Here is a 20,381-nt window from a genome sequence, read left to right on the forward strand (position 1 = left end):
GAAACTAAAACCAACTCATTTGTTTGTGTCAGTATTAAAATGTAATACATTTTCTTTTCAGATCCAAGGCAAGTGAAGATAGCTTTCTGAGCAGAAAGTTCTCTCTAAACAAGGCACAAGGAACTCAGAGATTTAAATGCAACCTTTGAACCTCATTTCCAATTTGCTTCAGCTCTAAGGTGTATTGAGAGCAATGATCTCAGCTCAGATCTAAGATCAAGTTGCTCACAAACAAACAATACTCATTATCGTCAAGGTCATTCCTATTTGCAAGGGAGTTATAAACTGTAAACCCAAGGCTTTCAGGGACCTAATAATCAGAGACTAGAATTATTAACATCTATTTCTTAAAAATAGATCTAAGCTGATATATCAGTGTGGTAGGACAGAAATGTATACTGAGCTATGCAGAATCCATATAAACAATTCTTGAGCCGGTCTACCTGGACAGCTGAATAGTGTCTAAAGCCCACATTAGTACCCTTCGATCCAGACATCAAACATTAGTCTCTAGTTATGCACTGAAGAATGACAAGTACAAAGTTACAGGAAAAAAAGGTAACTTTAGCCACTAGACTGAACAAGTGAGTGCAAAGGTGTTGATTGTGGGGCATCTCAAAGTTTAAACACCCCTCAGGACTGTATCCCCACAGACCAGAATCACACAAATGGTTGGTTACAAGTAGGACATGGCATATGAAGCTACCATTGGTCTCCTGAGATACAATATTCAGAGGCTATTTTTACTATGCAGATATTTTTAGAATGTCCTAACATATAATACAATACATAGCAACCATAGGACAAAAAACCTGTCAGAAGAGGAATCAAACATACTATGTTATTCTAAAGTGAATATAATAATATCTGGAAAAAGACCTCCATCACATCCGTGTAGAAATCTCTAGTAAACTCTGCATAGTTTTTAAATCTCTCAGACTACATAAAAAGAATTACTAAGTCGCAAATGTGGCAAGCCCAGCGGTATACTCTGTAAGAATTCTACAGAAACCAATAATATAGCATGCCTGGAAACATCATTTAATTTTGCAATGGCTATACATGTATTGCCTTCAATGTGGGAGCAGACTTCCCTGGTTTTCCATCTCCTTTCTTTTATGTCTCAAGGAACGTAATAGTAGCAAATATCCTATGGGAAATTCCCAGTGTCTAAAAAATTGACTAGAGATCTTCTTTCTATAGAGTTCTTACTTGTGAGCATTTGTCATCTAATGACAGAACAGGGTATAGATCAAGAATAAAAGCATCAGGGTTTTTTACAAATGTGGCAAGATGGTAACTTCGGTGCACGAGACCTCTTATTTATTTAATGAAAGATCAACAATAAGCTTTCATGTTTGGTTGCCACAGCTCTATCTACAGCAAGGAAATGATGCAGCTGAACTAACTTCCATTTTTAAAAAACTTAGAACGCCTCTGAGTTTGACTCTGTATCATTTAGAAAATAGTGGATTCATATTCTACTACGGTAAAAAGCGGCCTTTTGAAAGATTCTAGTGTTTGCACTGAATGTCTGAATTATCAGTTCTGAGAATTGAGAAGCTCTTTATTACACTCTGTATTATACCCCTCACAAAGCTATATCACCCAAAATGATGTACAACATTTTTTTGAGCCAACCTCTAGAATAATTCAGAAACCTCAGGGTTAGATATTCTAAATCATTCAGCTTTCAAAATGATGTCTGTAAGTATTTGTAGTAAATAATAAGAAAAAGGAACACAGAACTACTGCCCAGATCAGTGCCCAGTCTTGTCTAGGGTTTGAAAATATCTCCTATTAACCATATTCTTCCTCCTGAAAAGCAATAAAACCATCAACAGTTGAGAATCATTTGAAATACATATGCATTTCAAAGCATCTTATTTACACTAGAAGCATCAGAGAAAACGAATGAACTCAAAACGAAGCAAGACGATTGACTTGATCCACTGCTACATCTCTCTATTCCAATTTACTGAGGTTTGCCTACCTATAAACCAAACGGCAGCTTGTCAGCAAGCTGCACAGCTCAGACATTGCTACACAGAGGATACACAATGCGGCTCTAAACCAGCATTCTGAACCATCATTCCACGTTATGGCCCTTTATTTCATTAGCATAGCTGCAGTTATCAGCTTGTTTGTACTGGACATGCTCTACTTCTCCAGTGTCAAAAGTTGGACCTTGTGAATTTTATCTAATTTTTAATATGAGTTCAAAACCAATACATCAGCATTACTATGTCAGAGCTGGATAGCCTATGCCAGCAAATCTTTGATAGAAGGTGTAAAGCGATATCCTTATTGAGTTCAATACCAGCAGTGTCATTAGGAAGGAGCAGAGGCACAAGCTTGAGCTAACACAGGTGTTACTCCTTCACCACGGCTACTGGCAAAGCCGAGTGATAAACCAGACAGAGCATCGGACACAACAAGATTTGCACTAAGATCAGCTGCAGAGACAGGGCAGAACAGCTGATCCATAACACACTCCTTGTTTCTGCACTTCCTGTACGGGAACCTGCATGGCTGAAGAGATTAATTCAAACAGTAAGGAATCCCCCTGAAAATTCAGTAATAAATGCTAAACAGGCGATTGCCTCCCAAATAGTTATTCAACATACACTTTACTATGTAAGTATTTTGTGCTCACTGCAGAGGAAGCCAACAAAGTTGTTGGTAGTGTTCACATATATGTTATCCAAAATATCTGGTGAGGTACCATGTGGAATTTAATCATGATAAAGGGACTTAAAACCAAATGCTAATCAGCAGCAATAGTTTTTATGGGAAATCAGCTACCAAAAGAAATACGGGCACACCCATAAAGCAGCACAAGGGAACTGAAAACTTTGGCCAACATTTTTCCTTCTCCGAACTGTTGTTACCAGCAGAACTGCCTAGAGTAGAACCAATGCTGCTGGTGACTCAGGGCGAGGTGTCGCAGACGCTGCTTCAAACAGCTCCATAGAAAAGGAATTGTTTCTCTGTTCCCACTTTTATTGCATGTGCCTGAACGTATGTGCTGCACAGCAGGGACGCTTCCCACAGTGCAACAGCCAGGGCACCTTCTTTTTTTTCCTAATTCAAAGTAGAGATTTTTCATCTCAGCTCACCCTACAGAACAGACACAAACACACCTTCCACATCCTAGAGCAATTCCTAAATTATTCCACAATAAAAACCATAAGATATTTTCCCTGCTTAGGCTGTGCTCCATGAATACTTTGTTGAAACGCATCTATTTCAACAAAATGGTGTGCTTCTGCTGATCTGAAATTCCAACAAAATTAGCTTTGCTGGGTGTAATCACAAGCCTTAAAATTCAAAGTTATCATCCATTACATTCAAGGACAAAGAGGTCTTGAAGTGTTATTGCAGTAATCTAAAATGAGCATAATGTAAACTTTTAGAAGTTTATCTTCCTATATAATTACCGATAACACCTCTGTGCACTGCCCAGTTACTTAGATTTGCAGTTCAAAACATTGCATTTTTTTTTTTTAATAAATCAAACAATATGAAGGTGAATTAAAAATGTCTTCATAACAACTTAGAACATTGCAACTAATTTGCTGTTATTCAAATTCATCACCCTTTAGTAGTACTAATTAAGTTTATTGTAGTATGTTAAGCTGCAGTCAAAGTTTCCTTGCCTGTGGGGTACTGAAATCTGTCTGAAATGCTCTTCTAATTCCAATTTGATTATTTTCTTGTTTAGATTTACATTTAGAAAGTTAAAATCAACTGTCATACTGCATCTGGATTAGTTGTATGCCCAGAGTTTTGCTCAGGTGTTCCTGAAACACCTACCTGAATAATAACAGCCCTATCTGTGAAGTCTATGAAAAAACTCCCAAACAAATTCACAGTACTCCTAAACAAGATCTTGCAACAGATATGCTCAATAAATACAGATTTGATTCATCTGTTGAGGGTTAACAAGTTTACTATTCACAATTCCCATCTTACAAACATCTGATTTTTCAAAATAAAAGATGCATTGATTTCATATTTCTGAGACATTGACTATTTCAATAATAGAGCTGGAACTCCGGGCTAGGAAGGAGAAGTAAATTTAACCCTATTTCTCTTCCTTTCCTTCTGCACCTCCTACCTCTGTTTCTAGAGATCAGTGATAGCAAGAAGCACCTCAGCAAAAATTTCCACCGGGCAAAATGGAAAAGAGGATCCGCACTGATCTGAACCGGCCATTGAGCTGCTCAGCTTTGCTCCCAACAAACTTGTCTCACATAACCTCAAAGTGGTTCATAGCAGAGTTGTAAAAGGCATTTATTACACAATACTCACATCTAGAAGGATTGTACTTGTACGGTCTATTACTGCAGGCCTCCCAGAGAATTCAGCTTGCCAAAACTGGAGTGGTTGATCTGGAAACAGGATTCACATTTCTATTAGCCTATAAACAAAGCATCAGTGTTACTTAAGAATAAATATATAGTGTGCAGTTTCTCTTTTTGAACTCAGATTTGGTTTCAAACTGTATTCTTTACTGTGCTGATATATAAGCGTGTATAAACATATGCATACACACATGTAATCCATAATATTTATAGTCATGCCAAAAAAAAAAAGTAGACCCTTAGACTGATTTCTGAAGTTAATTTGCCATTTTATCAAAAGAATATGGCTGAAATTCTATTCTCACTGCAATGTAACACACTCCGGCAGAATCTTCATATGAGGGATCTTGATCTTTTTATTGTGTCTAATTTACAAAGCAAAAAATATTTTTTGCCACTTCTGTCCCCCCCTCTAAAAAAGGGACATTTTTTTCCCCCCTCATGATCAATTTCATGCCATTTTCTTTAAACAGAGATATCAAATTGTTAAACATTTTAACCACAGTATGTCCTGGTAATTCAATCCTTTGGATTTGCTTGGGTGTCCCAAAGTGTTTTGAGTTCTAACAGCAGAAGGAAACTGCAGTGCTGGTCAGTCCCCTCTTAAATCTTCTTATGGATTTCATTTGCTGTGTGGCCTGAGAGAGGTTAAAAGGTTTTCGCACAGAAGTAGAATTTGAGAAATAATCACCTTATAGACCCACTAAATCAATCATAATTAATGCACTTGCCTAGTTCTGTCAGAGAATTGCTGCTAGAGGGCAAAATAAAGAGGCCCCTTCTAATACAATTTGAAAAGAGATCAGATCTGTCATTTCATCTAATAATTGAGCCAAATGAGAAAAGAGAAGGGTCAGAGTTCATCTGGTGACCTTATGTAAACCCAATAATACATAATTCATTTTCATTTTATGGAATTTATAAGATGCTGTAAACTGTCAGGATACAGACTCATTTGCTTCAGCTTCCACCAAAATCTTCCTGCTCATCACACAACACACACTGAGCTGCCAAAACTTTTAAGTGGTATATTCTTGCAGAATAATCCCAAAGCCTTCAACAAGGACTGGTATTTAATTCATTCTTCCAAGCGTGTGAAGTTAATAACTGAATAAATCACTCGCAGCTCTTTCTGAATGATATAAAACCTGTAATTTATTTACTGAGTGTTACAAATACAGTTAAAACATGTTTTCATGCAAAATGATTTCTTTTTTTTTTTTATTATTGTTATAAAAGATTTATCGGCCTGTTTTTTTTTTTTTTTTTTTTGTCAGCATAGGCTATAAATACATATGCCCTCAGAAATGAATACTTCATTCCATCCCAAGTCTCAACAGACCATATTCAGTAGAACCCATCTCAGCTATTTCCTACAAAGTGGAACAACCTGAAGACATATTAAGGAAACATTTCTCAAGTAGGCAAGCTCCCCCCTTTATTTTTTTTTAAATGAATTCTGAATATTAATTGAACATATCAAGAGTTTTACCTTTCCAGCCTGCCTTACCCTTTTAACTTGCTGTGCTTGTTAATCAATCACACTGCCACAACCAAGTTAGAGCTCTGTCTCAGTAATAAAGGTGAATTGATGGCTTATGAGTTATTCTTCACTGCTTTGTCTCCTTTAACGTCAATACAAACATTGGGCAGCAGAGCATCCGGGCACTCAGGATAGAATTTCCTATGGCAAGCCTAAGGCTTCTGGGGAGAAGAAATTTTTTTATTGAACCAGCCAACACATAATTGGGTTTAAAAATCAGCACGGATGCTTTTGACTAGTTCCTAACTTTGAAACAGAAGCAAACTTTGAAAGAATATAAAAGTTGAGAGTAAGTCTAAGTAGGTATGTGAATCCTAACAAAAGATACAATGAGCCAGCACTAAACTTGGCTTAGGGATGTCCTTGGACCATCACAGCTACAACAACAGTAACGTAATGAAAGAAACAAATATATAAAATACTTCTGATACTCGGTTTATTTAGAGATAAGGTTTTTCTATACTGATTTTATACCATTCATGAAATGCTCAGGGCTGCAGATATGAAAAGCCACCCAGTAATGCAACCAAGACATAGGAGCTGTAGACTATATTGTCCACTACCAATCCCACCGAATAAAAGCTTTATGGAAGATACAGCACTGTCTGCTTGATGGTTCCCTGGCCCGACACACTGAAGCTTCAAACTCCACATCAAACTGCTTTTGTGGCTAAAAAGCTACCACAAAGGGAAACAGATGACTCTCCTCGATATAATGCATTTCTGTGCTAATTATTTCTTAGACCTAGCAGAAGGTTGGGTCCAAAAGCAGGGAGCAGAACTCATGCCGTGTTCAGGAAAAATCGTACAGTGCTCTGACGGGTTCCCAGCTTATTGAGCTGGTGTAATTTAGAGCTGTCGTAAATGATGACAAAGTCTGTTTTGGTACCTGGCCAGCCAGTGTAATAGAAGCACAAATTTGTCCCCAAGTCCTTTTTCTTCTCAGCTGTACCAGGTTGAAGACTGAGCCTTGTTCCCCCTCTATAATACAACTCCACAGAGATCACTTTACTTTAACAATTAAGAAAGAAAAATAAAATTTCATACTAAAACTAACTATACCATATGGTGTCATATTTCCAGTTAAATGGGTAATATACGAAACAGCGACTCAACGGCAGCACTGGTAGCAGCGCTGCATTGCCCTTCTGTGGTACCATGAATCCATGATTTCTGAACAGCTTTACAAAGGATCATATTCTGTGGTATTTATAGAAAGGAAAATGACGGCACAGAAGTAACACATTGTTTTACACCAAACACTGAAACTGAAACCAAATCTCGCGTTCTTTGTAACTTTGACCTCATATAGCAAGCCATAGAAGATACATTACTTGCTATTTAATAGTAAAAGTCCATTTGTGTTCATAAAAACTGCCAGAAATATGTATGTCACTCTCAAGTTACCCTTTATCTATTTATCTTTTTTTTAGTTTGAAATGACAACATCCTTGCATTTGTCGTATTGTTTAAATCTGACCTTTGATCCTCAGGGTCACTGCACTCCCCGAGGTCATCTGCCCATCTGATTAACACATTCCATAATTTTGGAGGTGGCCAGTTTAGTGGTCTATCCCATTAATCATGGCAAAGGCACTAGGAGCAGCATGAAAAAACCACTAAGGTTATCAAATCCCCACAGGAGATTAGGAAGTGAGATAAGCACGTGAAGTTTAACAAACTAAAAGCACACAGACAAACCAAAAGGCATTCGGGGCCTGAAACCCGACACGAGCAAAGCAGCTTGAGAAAAACAAACAGCAGAGGCTTTGCTTCCCTCTCATTTTTCTCTTACTGCATTTCATAAAGCTCTGAGATTTCTTCTTGAAGGTAACATGCCTGTTAGTTTAGGTGTTTTAGGGAAATTATTATCAATTTTAACACTGTCCAAACTCATAGTATGATACAGAACTAAGTTAGGTACAACCAACATGGGATATCACCTGCACAACAGCATCAAGTACCCCTCAGTTCTGGGCAGTTAGCAAGGAAATGATCATGATTGTTGAAACTCAGCTGGTGAGTTAGTTGATTGAATATTTCTCGTGATGGGCTTTTTTATATTGTCTATTATAGAGTAAATAAAAATAATAAAACAGACAAAAATAAATTAAAAATAATGTCATATAACATGCTGAGAATAAATAAAGCTTTGGATCTTGCCACTTGGTTATCTAGGAAAGCTGCTTCAATGTTTTCAACTCTTTCCTGGTCTCTTCTTCATGTATTTTTAGACAGCAAGAACAGGGACCTACTTACTGTATGTTTACTTGCTAACAGAATGAGATTTTGCTTGATGTCTTGAATGAAAACAGTAGCTGAGTTTGAAAAGAGACTGTGGCAACAGTCTCAGATGGTTGGTGTTTCTTTGCAAACTACAAACTACTTTGCAAATCTACTACAAAAATGAAATTCCCATCCTAAGTACAGTTCCCAGCAAAGCCAGTTTCAGTCTTGGAATTACTGTTTTAAATTAAACACTCAGTTTATTGAAATGTATTCTTTTCCCATGAGGAATTCTATTCCCAGTAAAAAGAACTGTTTTAAGAATTTATCATTAACTGAAATTTCAAAAACATCAGGTTTATAATCCACACTATACTGGTGTTCTCTTCCAGAGAGAAGTAATGGATACTTTCATTGTATAGATTTATACTTATTTTTCTGTTAAATATCTTTGTAGGCATAATTCATATTACAGAATACTACTACTGGCACATTATACCTGAATATGTCATTTGACATGCATTAAAATGTGTTATGTAATATTAGACTGTCGTAATGCTATTGCTAGTGAAATGTTATAATATGACAATAAATACATTATAATTTGTTAGATTTAATCTGTTTTGAAAATGTATTTAGTACTGAACTGCCTGATCAACATTTTTAGATCAAACGCACCCTTTTGTCAGCCATGATGAAATAATTTCTCATCTTCATAGCTTTAGTTATTATTATGATGGAAATAAGCATGGGACAGCACTTACCCCAAATAAAATAACTCTATTTCCATAGGAAAACTATTTTTATACTTCACAATATGGACTCATCTTCACATTTTGTAAAGTGAAAGAGTATATAATTTTACAATAGGCATTTTAATTTCTACTAAAAAAGCATTTTAAAAGTGACATTTTCTAGACATGGAATTGGAAGATGTACTTATCGCTACTAGTTTAATAAGGGCCCTCACGATTAATAGAAAGCAAAAATAAACATGAAGATGTAAAGCAACTGGTAGAAAATTGCTTGTCCAACATTCAAGACAAGAAAACAAATCTCCTGTTCATAATGTTCTGCCAAATCCAGTCATACACATTTATCAGAATATTCAAATGATAAAACCCAGTCAAGATGTGCAGGAAACAGAAACTACTGCTTGCCCACAGCTGTGTAAGAATCAATACAACTGAATGTGGCAACAACCCATTGGAGCTGAAGAAGTTGCGGCAGAGCTAAGAGTGATCTGACAGTTCAAACACAACCCTTCCCTGGGCTGGACATCTGCCCTAAGTGAACAAACATCAGGCAGGACAACAAGGGCCCAGAGTGATCGTATTTCAACCCAAAGGTAACTAACAGGGGAAAGGAAAAGGAAAAGAGGAAAGAGGAAAGAAAGAAAAAAGAGAGGGACCAAATCCCCAAAACTTCAAAACTCAAAGGCAAAACTGTAGTTACTCATCTCTTGGTTGCTATTTAGCACAATTCTAAATCTTGTCTTCTTTCCCCACCTCTTGATCCCTTTGGATTGAATGCTAAACAGTACAAGGCTCACATAAAGAAAAAGGAGACTTAAATTTGTGTCCTTGGTTTTGAATGTATAATCATTTATACTTTTAAAAATACAAGTGGTGTGTGAAAACAGGAACCAGTTGGAAGTCCAACAGAAAAAAAAATCCGTCTAGTTTCCTTATCATCTCAAATTACTGTTCTGCAAAACCTGCCGGTGCACTGAGCAAAGCTTGTATGAAACACTCCCCTGCAATCTGTGGCTAAACATGTAATTGAAGTTCACAAAGAGGTTTAGGATTTGGGTGACATGACAGACAGAAGAGACAGACACCAGCGTAGATAGCAGCACCAGCAAAGAGTTCCATTTCTCTTACAAGATTAGGAGAAGCCCTAAGCTGCTTGCAGCGTGCGTGCAAATTCTATCTGCCATGGGAGGAGGAGGCAGGTACAAGCAGGATGCTTTAGAGGATCTCAGTATTCTTCAGCCTGTTCTAAAATATCTTCTTTGCTCCCCCTATGCCCAACAAAGGCAGCTGGGACTGCCTTCCAAAAGGCTTTTTCTTTGCCCTATTTGCAACAAAGGGAAATTTAAAACGAGCTGCTCTCAACCTCTCTGCCCACCTGCGGTTCAACATGGAGTCACAGACAGGCGGGATCTGCTCGGTCCCTTAGGTGCAAGAGCCTCTTCTTTCCTATGTGAGCAGAAAAGACAAAGACACCGTCCAGTCCTACCCCAACATCTGTGCACAATTAAAATCTTCTAGTTGACAGACATTTCTGGGATCAGACAGAAGATCAGTGCAGACGTTGACTGCCAGGATTGCGAGCAGCTCACTTTATTCTTGATACTGCCTTCTGTGCTGTTTTCTAATAATTCATATGGAACTCCTGAGTTCTGTTCTCCAAACTGCAGTGAAAAGGCACAAGATGCTTCTCAGTCAGATGCACAAATTTTCTGGGTTTTTTGTCTTCATGAAATATATAATCATTATACTATCTCTAAGCAGTATAAAATCTATTAGATCCACAATGTATAGTTCTCTGTGAGCTTCAGAGAAGTAATTTGTTATGGCTGTTACAAATAAAACATGCAGATAAATATAAAAGGACCATGATTTGGCTGTGTACTCCACTAAATCTGTGCACTCGCTTCCTTCGCTTTGGTCTGAAGGTGTTGCTGGGACGAATACAACAGAGCTGTTGGGAAAAGCAAATCAACCCATGCTGAGTTAGTCCTGGAGCAATTATGGAACTAGAACACTGTTCCCTTATACCACTTCATTTGGTAGGCTATTTTTTATCAAAACCCAAGTTTCACGTATTGGTGGCAAAACTTCCATATCAGGTGACAGAAGCTAATAAATAATTTAAGCACATACTTATATTTTAAGACAGTGAGACTTAGGCAATCGAGACGTTATCACCCCTAGTACACATATTTTCCTGATTTTTTCAAGAACAAGAGAGAAAACACATTTTCTGCCATTGAAAATCTGCTTCTAACAAAGTTTTCTTGCTTTTTACCCTGAGGCTGTGGAGAATTTGAACCGGACTTGCCTAGTTTAGCATGTAAGTACAGACCACCCTTGTTTCCAGCTCTCAGAGTGCGTTATTATGAATAGTGAGAAGGCACACGAGGCCACAGATGGGAGGCTGGGATATTTCTCAAAATTTCTTTTTCCTGTTACTCTACTCGACACCATCCAAGAAGCTGCTGAGAAATGAGGCTGTGACACCAAGACGTGCAAGGCCCAAGTCCAACAGACAAGGAGGAATCTCAAAGCTCCACATGGAAGCCAGAAAATACTTGATTCATATTTTGATTGATTTTGCATCATCTGTTGAACACTGTCCTGCTACACCTGAGCCTTTTACCCAGATCCCATCTTACTGCTACTTCAGTATTTTTGACTGATCCTGAGAAAACCTAGAACATGAGACTCAGCAGTGTTACCTGCTAAGATCCTAGTGAGACATTACTTCGGTTTAATTGACTTGGACTTCAAATCCGTTTAGAATTTTATCATCTTGAAGTCCATCCACAATCCAAGCTCTAGAGATATAATGCAGGAGTTAACAATTAATATGAAAAAAGTGTGGTTACAAGCTGATTTTCCTAATCTTTTTCTTTATATGGAGGGATAAAGTGAACAAAGAACAACTTTTCTGCAGGTGAAGTGATGCTCTGCCAGGAAAGCTGCTATGAATAAATGGATGACTAAAGTTTGGATTCAGAATCCTCAGATTGTATTAGTCCAGTTCCTTTCCATTTTCCTGTCCTTGTAATACTTCTTTTTATCATTGTCCTCCATATAATATTCAAAGACATTAATACCGTTGCTCTCTATGTATAAGGTAACCATGTCTACCTCATCCCTGAGTACTCTGCAGTTTTTTTAAGGTGTTTATATCTTTACAATAGGGAGATAATGAAGTGACATATCCATCTGTGTATACTCAGGCCTATAGGTAAATAAATGAAAGTAGATTACCTCAGTAATCCCCACATTACTATTAAATCCTTCTTTAAAAAAATATGATTCACAAACTTATTTTTCTCCTTAATACGTTAAGTAGTCTGCCTGATATTAAGAAAACTTTCCATTCTTGCTCAAAGGAGGGATAAAAAACCCCTTTGAATTATATTTCTGTGGTATTTTAAAACAACTGGCAATCGATCTGTCTTTCCATACTGTAGTGATGTTCACATTTAACAACGCAAATGGAGAATTATGATTGTTTTCTAAAGTAGAGGCACAATTAAAGAAAATGAAATTTGTTTATGGAACAACACAGGCTATTTTTTTTTTCGTTACTAATAATGAGTTTAATTTTTAATGGAAAAGCATTGCTAGCACAATTAACACTCAATTTACATGTGCATCCATAGACCCAATTAATTAAATTTTATTGATGCCTTGTTGCTCTTTAAAATGCTTTCCAAATGCCTTCAAATTGATTTTAAATGGTTGATAGTGAAAGTCTGTATGTTTCTGGTAGTAACCCTACCGATTTTTATACACGTGTACCTTACATACTGTAAGTACTGATTGCTTTCCACTTTTTATCTGACAATGTGTTTGGAATAAAGTTATGGGAAACTCTTAAAACCCTTGCAATGAAGTGCAAAATGTCAAAATTAGAGGGTTTTCTTCTCCGCTTCTTAAATGATCTGTTAAAATTTTAGTGCTGTATCATACTATACAGATGGGCTTGTGTCATTGCCATGTGATACCAGCTAAGAAATTCATTAATTCCTCCTTGTGAGAAGCTTCAAGACAGAAAATTGCTATTACTCCTGTTTTACACTTGGGGAACTAAACGACAAGCATCAAGAAGCTAGTTTTAGACCTTTTGAGGACAGCAGCAGATTTTTAGGCCCAGGTGACTATGCACAAGTCACAGACCAAGTCCCAACAGTGAGAAATTTCACTTACATCTTAAACTTACAGTTTACTTAAAATTACAGCTTAAATCTAAGCATAGGATGTTTGCCAAAAGCCCTAACTTGTGTTGTTCTTTATGAAATGAACCGAATCAATTTTCTCTTTTGATGTTAACTCATTTTCATATTTTAGGATTACACTGTTTCCCCCAAAATAAGACAAGGTCTTATATTAATTTTTGGTCCAAAATCTATTACTTTTTTACATGTATAGCTGCCTGGACACTATTTAAATTGATTTTTTAAATGAACTGTAACTAGGGCTTATTTTTGGAGTAGGGCTTATATTTTGAACATCCTCAAAACCCCTGAAATATCATGCTAGGACTTTTTTTCAGGTTAAGTCTTATTTACGGGGAAACAGGGTATTTCTGCTAAAGTGCTCTTCGCATATTTCTCTGGGTGAAGTTTCTGTTTGATTTTCTAGTCAGGCAAAATGATGACAAGACGCAATAGTTGTAAACCCTTCTCTTCCAGCTTGGTGGGAGGTTGATTTTCATGTCATCCTTCGCTCTCTGCTTAGTCTGATTTTTGCCTTGACATTTCTTATCTAGATTATATCTAATATGAAATGTTATATCAGCTACAACAAGGATAAAATAAGGGTCTATTTGTCTCTCATAAATATGTTTTTGAGCAATTACATTTGTTACAAATCTAATACATACTGAGTTTGACCGGATAATCAATTAGCCTGAATGTCTAGCTTTTAGTCATATCTCACCATTATACAGTTTATATATTTTTCAAAACCTAGGAAACTATAAAAATGTGTGTTCCTATATTTATTTTATATAAGTGTAACATCACCAAGAGGCAATTTGCATTTTATAAACTTACATTCACAAACTAAGGAAAAAACATTTTTCTAAATTGGGCTGAGAATAACGTTAGTGCCTCTAATAAATACTTTCCAGAAGATTATACTCTATGATTTTTCATTCACTTAACATTGTGATTTAAACAATATTAACCATCATATCATTTCATGTTAACAGAAAGACAATCTAGATGAAATCTTAATTACTCAAGAACTGTCAAGAGACATTAACAATTTCATACTCAGTTTTATAAAAGTAATGATTGTCCTATTACATATGCTGTAATTTCCCTTTCCTGACTGCTATAATAGCTTCCTCACTCATTAAACACTTATTTTCTCGCTACCTGCCAACAGTTTCATAGGTGGCCTCATTTAGAGAAACTGAAAGAATATGAAAGAAGAGAATATGAAAGAAAAAAAATAAGGTTGCAATGAATTACAAATGTAAAATATAGAAATGGGTTATTTGGCAAAAAAGTGTACCTGTGCATTGCACAATTGCATTTGAGATACTTTTAAAGGAAGATAGTAAATTATTAAGAAAAAAGCAATTTATTACTACGTACATATAAAATACATATCTTGAAGATTGAATCAACAGAATACAGCTGTTAAAGTAATCTATGTAATATTTTTCTTCCAAAAAACATGTTAAATTTATGTATCTGTTAGATCTGTTCCCAGAGATACAAAAATCTAACACTAACTTGCCAGCACAATGAGAATATAAAATCTAGAAAAGGCACAATGAAGTACAATTTTTCAGATCAAAACTGATGTAAACATAAAATTGATCATTTAGACAATTTATTGGTTTCCAGATGAGTTTCCTACACTATTCAAAGAAAGGCTGAAATAACTCCCCAAATATCATGCAGCTAACTTATTTTACAATATTATATGTGAATGCCTAGTGGAACCAGAAAGATTAATCCTTTCCTAATAGCCACTTTGAAGTAGGAAGTGTTATTGCTTTAAAATGAAATATTACTTCCAGCTTTCTTTTCTCAAGAATTCCTTTGAATTCCTTTGAAAAAAACCCTGAAAATTCTCACCTACGCAAAAAAAATACAATTTTAATCAAGGGAAATCTCTCAGCACACGTTAGACTTTAGTCAGATGCAAGCAACCTCCAAAACAGGTAGGACTACCCAGGACAATTGCATACATTTGGAGACGTACTTTTGAAAAATTACTCTGCTTGAATGTATTTACCCTGAAAATCCAGGGAGTGATGAAACAGAGCATGTACATGCATACACAGGTGAGACTTTGAAAAGTTTCATTTAATCCCAGTTAATCAGTAGCATTTTTTAAAACTTTAGTTTCATGAAACAGGCAAAAAATACCACTGCAGTTTGTGTTTGAATTATAATATTTTTTTCAAGAAAAAAAACTATGAATAGAAAAAAAGATTTATTAAATCCTTATTAGCAAAATAAAGGCTGAAGTTTATTAATTGCTTACTTTTTTTGGTAGTGTAGCAAAGGGGAAAATGTGAAGAATTCACATTTCTAAAAGTGTCACATTTAGAGAAAAAAAAAGTGAGATTCCTTTTTTCTAAACTGAACATAAAGAAGGGCACTGCTGGGATTATGACATCCTAGAAATCCACGCAGATATTTATAAAGATTTGGTGTGGCTACTCAAAGAGAATTCAGCTGTAAAATTAAATTTTGATCTGTTCTCTTTATCTGCCATCATTTTTATTGAGCCTTGGTCTAATATTTCTTAAGGTCACCAGATTAAAAATCACTAAACTTTAGCCATGTTCTGCCCAGAATCGAGCACCTTCACCACCCTTTTTATGGGCTGGTGATCAGAAATGCTTTTGCTAAGGCTGAGTCTATATTGTAACCACTCATAGTGCAGGAGGGAAACTGTAAATCAGGATGTTCACGGCTGATGCTGACCAAAAATACCACAGATTTGTGAACATATATGAATACCACTCTCAGGACCAAACCCTGGCTACCTTGGGAAGCTGAATTTTCAGATATTGCTTCCAGAAGAGATTACATTAGAGGCTAAGAAACAGAAAATGTACCAGGGATGCTGAAAAAAACCCAGACGTGATGCTGTAAGTGTGCCCAAGAGTAACTTAAAGCCAAAAAACCCGCTTGGAATTCATATGGTGTAAGCTGAGAATGTAAGATCTGGGTCATCAGATAATCATCAAGGTAGAATCTAACTGGCTTTTAGGGTTTAGGAAAGATTTTCCCTTTTTCCAGATGGAGATTATGCCACTGTCACGATGTAAGAGGGCTTGTGCTTTTCATTCACCTACTTCTGAAGCCTCTGGTCAGACAGAAGATAATGGATCAGAAATACAGTAGGTTTAATTTAGCACCCTGGATAAGCGCTCTAAAATTTCTGCAGATGTATCAACAAACACCCCCCACATATGCTATGTTCTGTTAGCTTTAATCTGCACTGACCTTTTATACTGACATTTTAAGTACCAAAGTCAGTAGAAATAGGACCAGATTCCAAGGTTTTGATGAAGCTGGAACCATTCATCAATTGCAAACCACATTGGCTGGTGTCTGCCATGAGGTTCCAGTAGAGTTTATCTCCATTTCTCACCATCTTTCCTCCTAACTCTGCTGACTGAATCTGAATGAAGCATCTAGTTGTACTTCCACAGGTATCTTTGGCAAGGTGGCAAAATTTATTTAGAGAGCCACAGGCTCCTTACACAAAAAGTCGCAGAAACGCTCTTTAAATAGCAACTGGGTGCTCAGGTCTTACATAGGCCAGTGAAAATCCCAGCCCAAGATGGACTGACAGGCCAGGCTTAAGCAGACAAAAGTGGTGGAGTCACTATCCCTGGAGGGGTTTAAAAGATGCATCAATATGGTTCTTAGGGACATGGTTTTTGGTGGACTTGGCAATGTCAGGTTAACAGTTGGACTTGATGATCTTAAAGGTCTTTTCCAACCTAAACAATTCTTTGACTCTTTAGAGATCAGCAGCAGTTCTGATGGCACAAGGAGTGCATGATGTGGGTCAGTATGTAGGACAACGTGGAACTGCCTGACTGTTGTCAATCCCTGTCTCTCTCCAGACTGTCAATCCCTGACTCTACTTAAATATGAATTTCTGGCACTTAATTCCAATCCCCAAATCATAAGAGCCCATAAGATGAATTTGAAAAGTCTTTCAGCATTTAGGACTGCACACAACGTGCTACACAGCACGTTCAATATGAATTAAAATGTTTGTATTTCTGTATTCTGTTGTTTATAAATTTTCCTTTAAATGAAGATTTATGGGTATTTCAGTGCCAAGCCAACAGAGTGATATTAACATTCTCACAGGGGCGTGCGAGTAAAAGTAATCGCTAATAACATTGAGAGAATATCAGTAACTGTCATTCAGGGGAAGTTCTTGCCCTTCTCCCTTGTATCCAGATTTAAATACATCATCCTCTTTAAAGTGGGATTTAAAGCCCATCAATACATCTTTCACCTTAAAGGCAGGCCTATACTGCAATGTTGGGATTATAGTAATATCTCCTACTTCTTAATACTGTAGCAGTTTCACAACTCCTGGGGATTGCCAGCCTGAAAGTTTAAGGATATTCTCTCATTTCACTGTGTAAGACTTGAATTATTAATCATGTCATAACAACCTTTGTGTGCAAACTCATCTTTCTCAAATATTCAGAAGAAATACACTCAAAACCAAAATGTTCACAAGGTCCTTGTCTGATTTTATACCTTCCTCTTCATTTAGAAGTATTTCCTTATACAGTATGTGTGATTCTTTTCACTTGCAAATGAACAAAACATGGTATCAGAAGTAGAACAATGCAGTTTTGCAAACAGTAACATTTCATCTAATAATGAGCTGTAACAGAAAGAACCTGCTGTACAACAAGTTCAGTCTTCACTGAGAAAATCTGGGTTTAGGTTTTTAGACTCCTTTATCATCCATCTGTTGCACTCAGTTATCATTAACTTAGTATTTGTCAAGATCCATTAAGATCAATTAACATGTCAACAAGTACAGATAATACAGTTAAATATCCATCCAAAGTCCTTTCATACTTTGTATTATTGAGCACATACAGAAGCCAGCACCAGAGGCAGGCGTGTGTACTACCAGATGGGTACGTGCTTTATTAATAATGACCTGAATGTGACACTTAAACAAGACAGTATTTGAAATTTGGATTATTAATCACTGGAGTAATTCTTAGCTTCATGTGGAGACTTATCAACGTTGTAATATAAACCCACTGATGACTAAAAGGAAATGCTGTAGTGTTGTAATCATAACATTCAAGGATGTAAGCAAGAAGAACCACAGTGAATTAATTAATACCTTTTATGAGTGGGGCCAATACAGATGGGAAGCGGCAAGGGAGTACTTCTGAAAACTAAAGTTCTAAACCAAACACCCCCCCCGCCAAGAAACCTCCAAACACACACCCTCAGACAAACAAAACACCTCACAAACCCCAAACCCAACACCATCCCCAAAGCCCCACAATTCAAGTGATTTCAAAATTTCAAGTCATAGAGAAATTAATAAAGCAGGAATTTTAATAAAATGCTTGGAATCCAGCTAAGTAAGCTACTGAGTTTGTTCCTAAACATGTAGCAATACAGTTTACAGTATAACAAACCTAACCAAGATGATAGCTGTTTATTTTGCATAACTTCTAGATAAATGAATTAACACTTTGCTTAATAGGAATGTATTCTCTTTAGGTTTTCTTTAAACACCTCATATCAACTATGTACCTCCAGTTTTCTTATTTAGGAAGAATACAGCGTATCAGCTAAATGCTGAGTATTTGAATGGATCAGCACAATCCCAGCTGTTCTTTTTTTTCATTTATAAAGAAATGTTTCAACAATTTCAAAAATTATGTTGTAAAATATTGCTACATTTCCTTAGATTGTTTGAAAGGCATCACTTCATCCTTTCCAAGACAAAGGCTGAAAATTGTTATATCAAACATATCATTCTCCACTAACAGACCTCCAACTAAATAATAAAATACATTGATCTATGAAACAAATGCAAACATCCTTTTAAAGAAATACGCTCTAATTTGGCTACAACTTTAAATGTTCTGTGCAAAGTCAAAGTGAATGCTCACGAACATCCCTGACCCACGGGATCCTACTTGGTCTAATACACTACAAAGGAAACCAAGACTCTAGAAATGAAAGGAGCAGGCGGAATGTTCCATAGCTACTGCAAAAACAAAATAGAAATGGCTAATACGGTGGAAGCTCTTGTAGATTAATGAAGTCTCTGAAGGACTTGAGTTTTGTTTCGGTTTTGCTTTTCTGTTCATCTCAGCCATACAATTCCCAGCTTGGACTAAAATTACAAGTGGATGAAACAGAAAGGGTAACACAATCCCTATAGCTTCTGTCCTTGAACATGCTACACCTCAAATGCTGAATACTTTATAGAACACTTTTCTATGCTAACAGACCACATGGAGGATGAAATACAGCAGTTGCAAGACTCAAAAACATTCCACAGTTCTGAATACTTTTAATATTTCTCTTAGAATGGCAATTTCTGACAGAATGAAATATCCCAGTCCACCCATACAGATTTTGTTTCCAAATAGGAAAAATATTCCATGAACAGGAAGAAAATATTCAACAATGTAGTGAATACTTTGAATTTCTACTGTAGTGGCTGAAATTTTATCAGAATAACTCTTGAAATTTTGGTGTTTATGCCCAAACCTGAATTCATTTTAACCATGATATATCTTCAAATCTAAGTACCTGATTTTTGCTGAAACATAAATTTGTACTTAAATATCTTTCCGCTGGGCACTTTTCCTCTATTTCTATGACTATTAAATTGCATGAAAAAGTCTTTCGTGAAAATGGCCTGTAACGATATAAAGCTCAAGTGAATTATTTCATTTACCTAGGAATAGTTTGATTTCCTTGTTACATAGAATAGACTTCTGATAATTCTAATATTTTCATTTATAAGTTTACATGCTCCCTGCTTATAAAGAAACTTTAAAACTAATGCAAATACAACCAAAGTAGGAAATACACAGACTACAAATCTGTCATCCTTCTGAGCAAGATGGACACTTGAGAACAAGTATTACATAAAGTTACAAGACTATGAACTAAGTTAACATTGAAAATGGGACAATGTTTTAATTCAGCCTAAATTTGTCTAACAAAAAAAGAAAATTACTGATGATGTAAGAGGACCAGCAAGACTTAAAAGGGGAAAACCATAGGAATGAGAGACCTTAAAAGACAAAATTATTTAGAGGCTCCCAAAAAGTATCATTACAAAAGCAATAACCCAGGGTCACCGCTGTGGTAGAGCACTCAGGTTTTTTCCTTAAAAGCATTTGTCTCCCTTTTTATTTATTTTTTAAAGTGGTGACTTCAGAGGCAGTTGTTAAACTAAAAACATCCCTCTAGGTTTGGGATGAAACTCAAAATCAAAATCTTCCTCACT

At 36.3% G+C, this 20,381-nt stretch overlaps 1 long non-coding RNA gene across 1 annotated transcript in view; it reads right to left on the reverse strand.

Annotated features, from left to right (window-relative positions):
* The window catches only part of LOC110360434 (uncharacterized), a 522,839-nt gene that overhangs the window by 154,643 nt on the left and 347,815 nt on the right, over positions 1-20,381 (reverse strand). The window contains exon 4 of the long non-coding RNA XR_010465887.1: positions 4,315-4,423. This is a non-coding gene — a long non-coding RNA (uncharacterized LOC110360434). The remainder of the gene's footprint in view (positions 1-4,314; positions 4,424-20,381) is intronic.

This window comes from Columba livia, chromosome 13 (assembly GCF_036013475.1).
Source record: "Columba livia isolate bColLiv1 breed racing homer chromosome 13, bColLiv1.pat.W.v2, whole genome shotgun sequence".
Classification (NCBI taxonomy): domain Eukaryota; kingdom Metazoa; phylum Chordata; class Aves; order Columbiformes; family Columbidae; genus Columba; species Columba livia.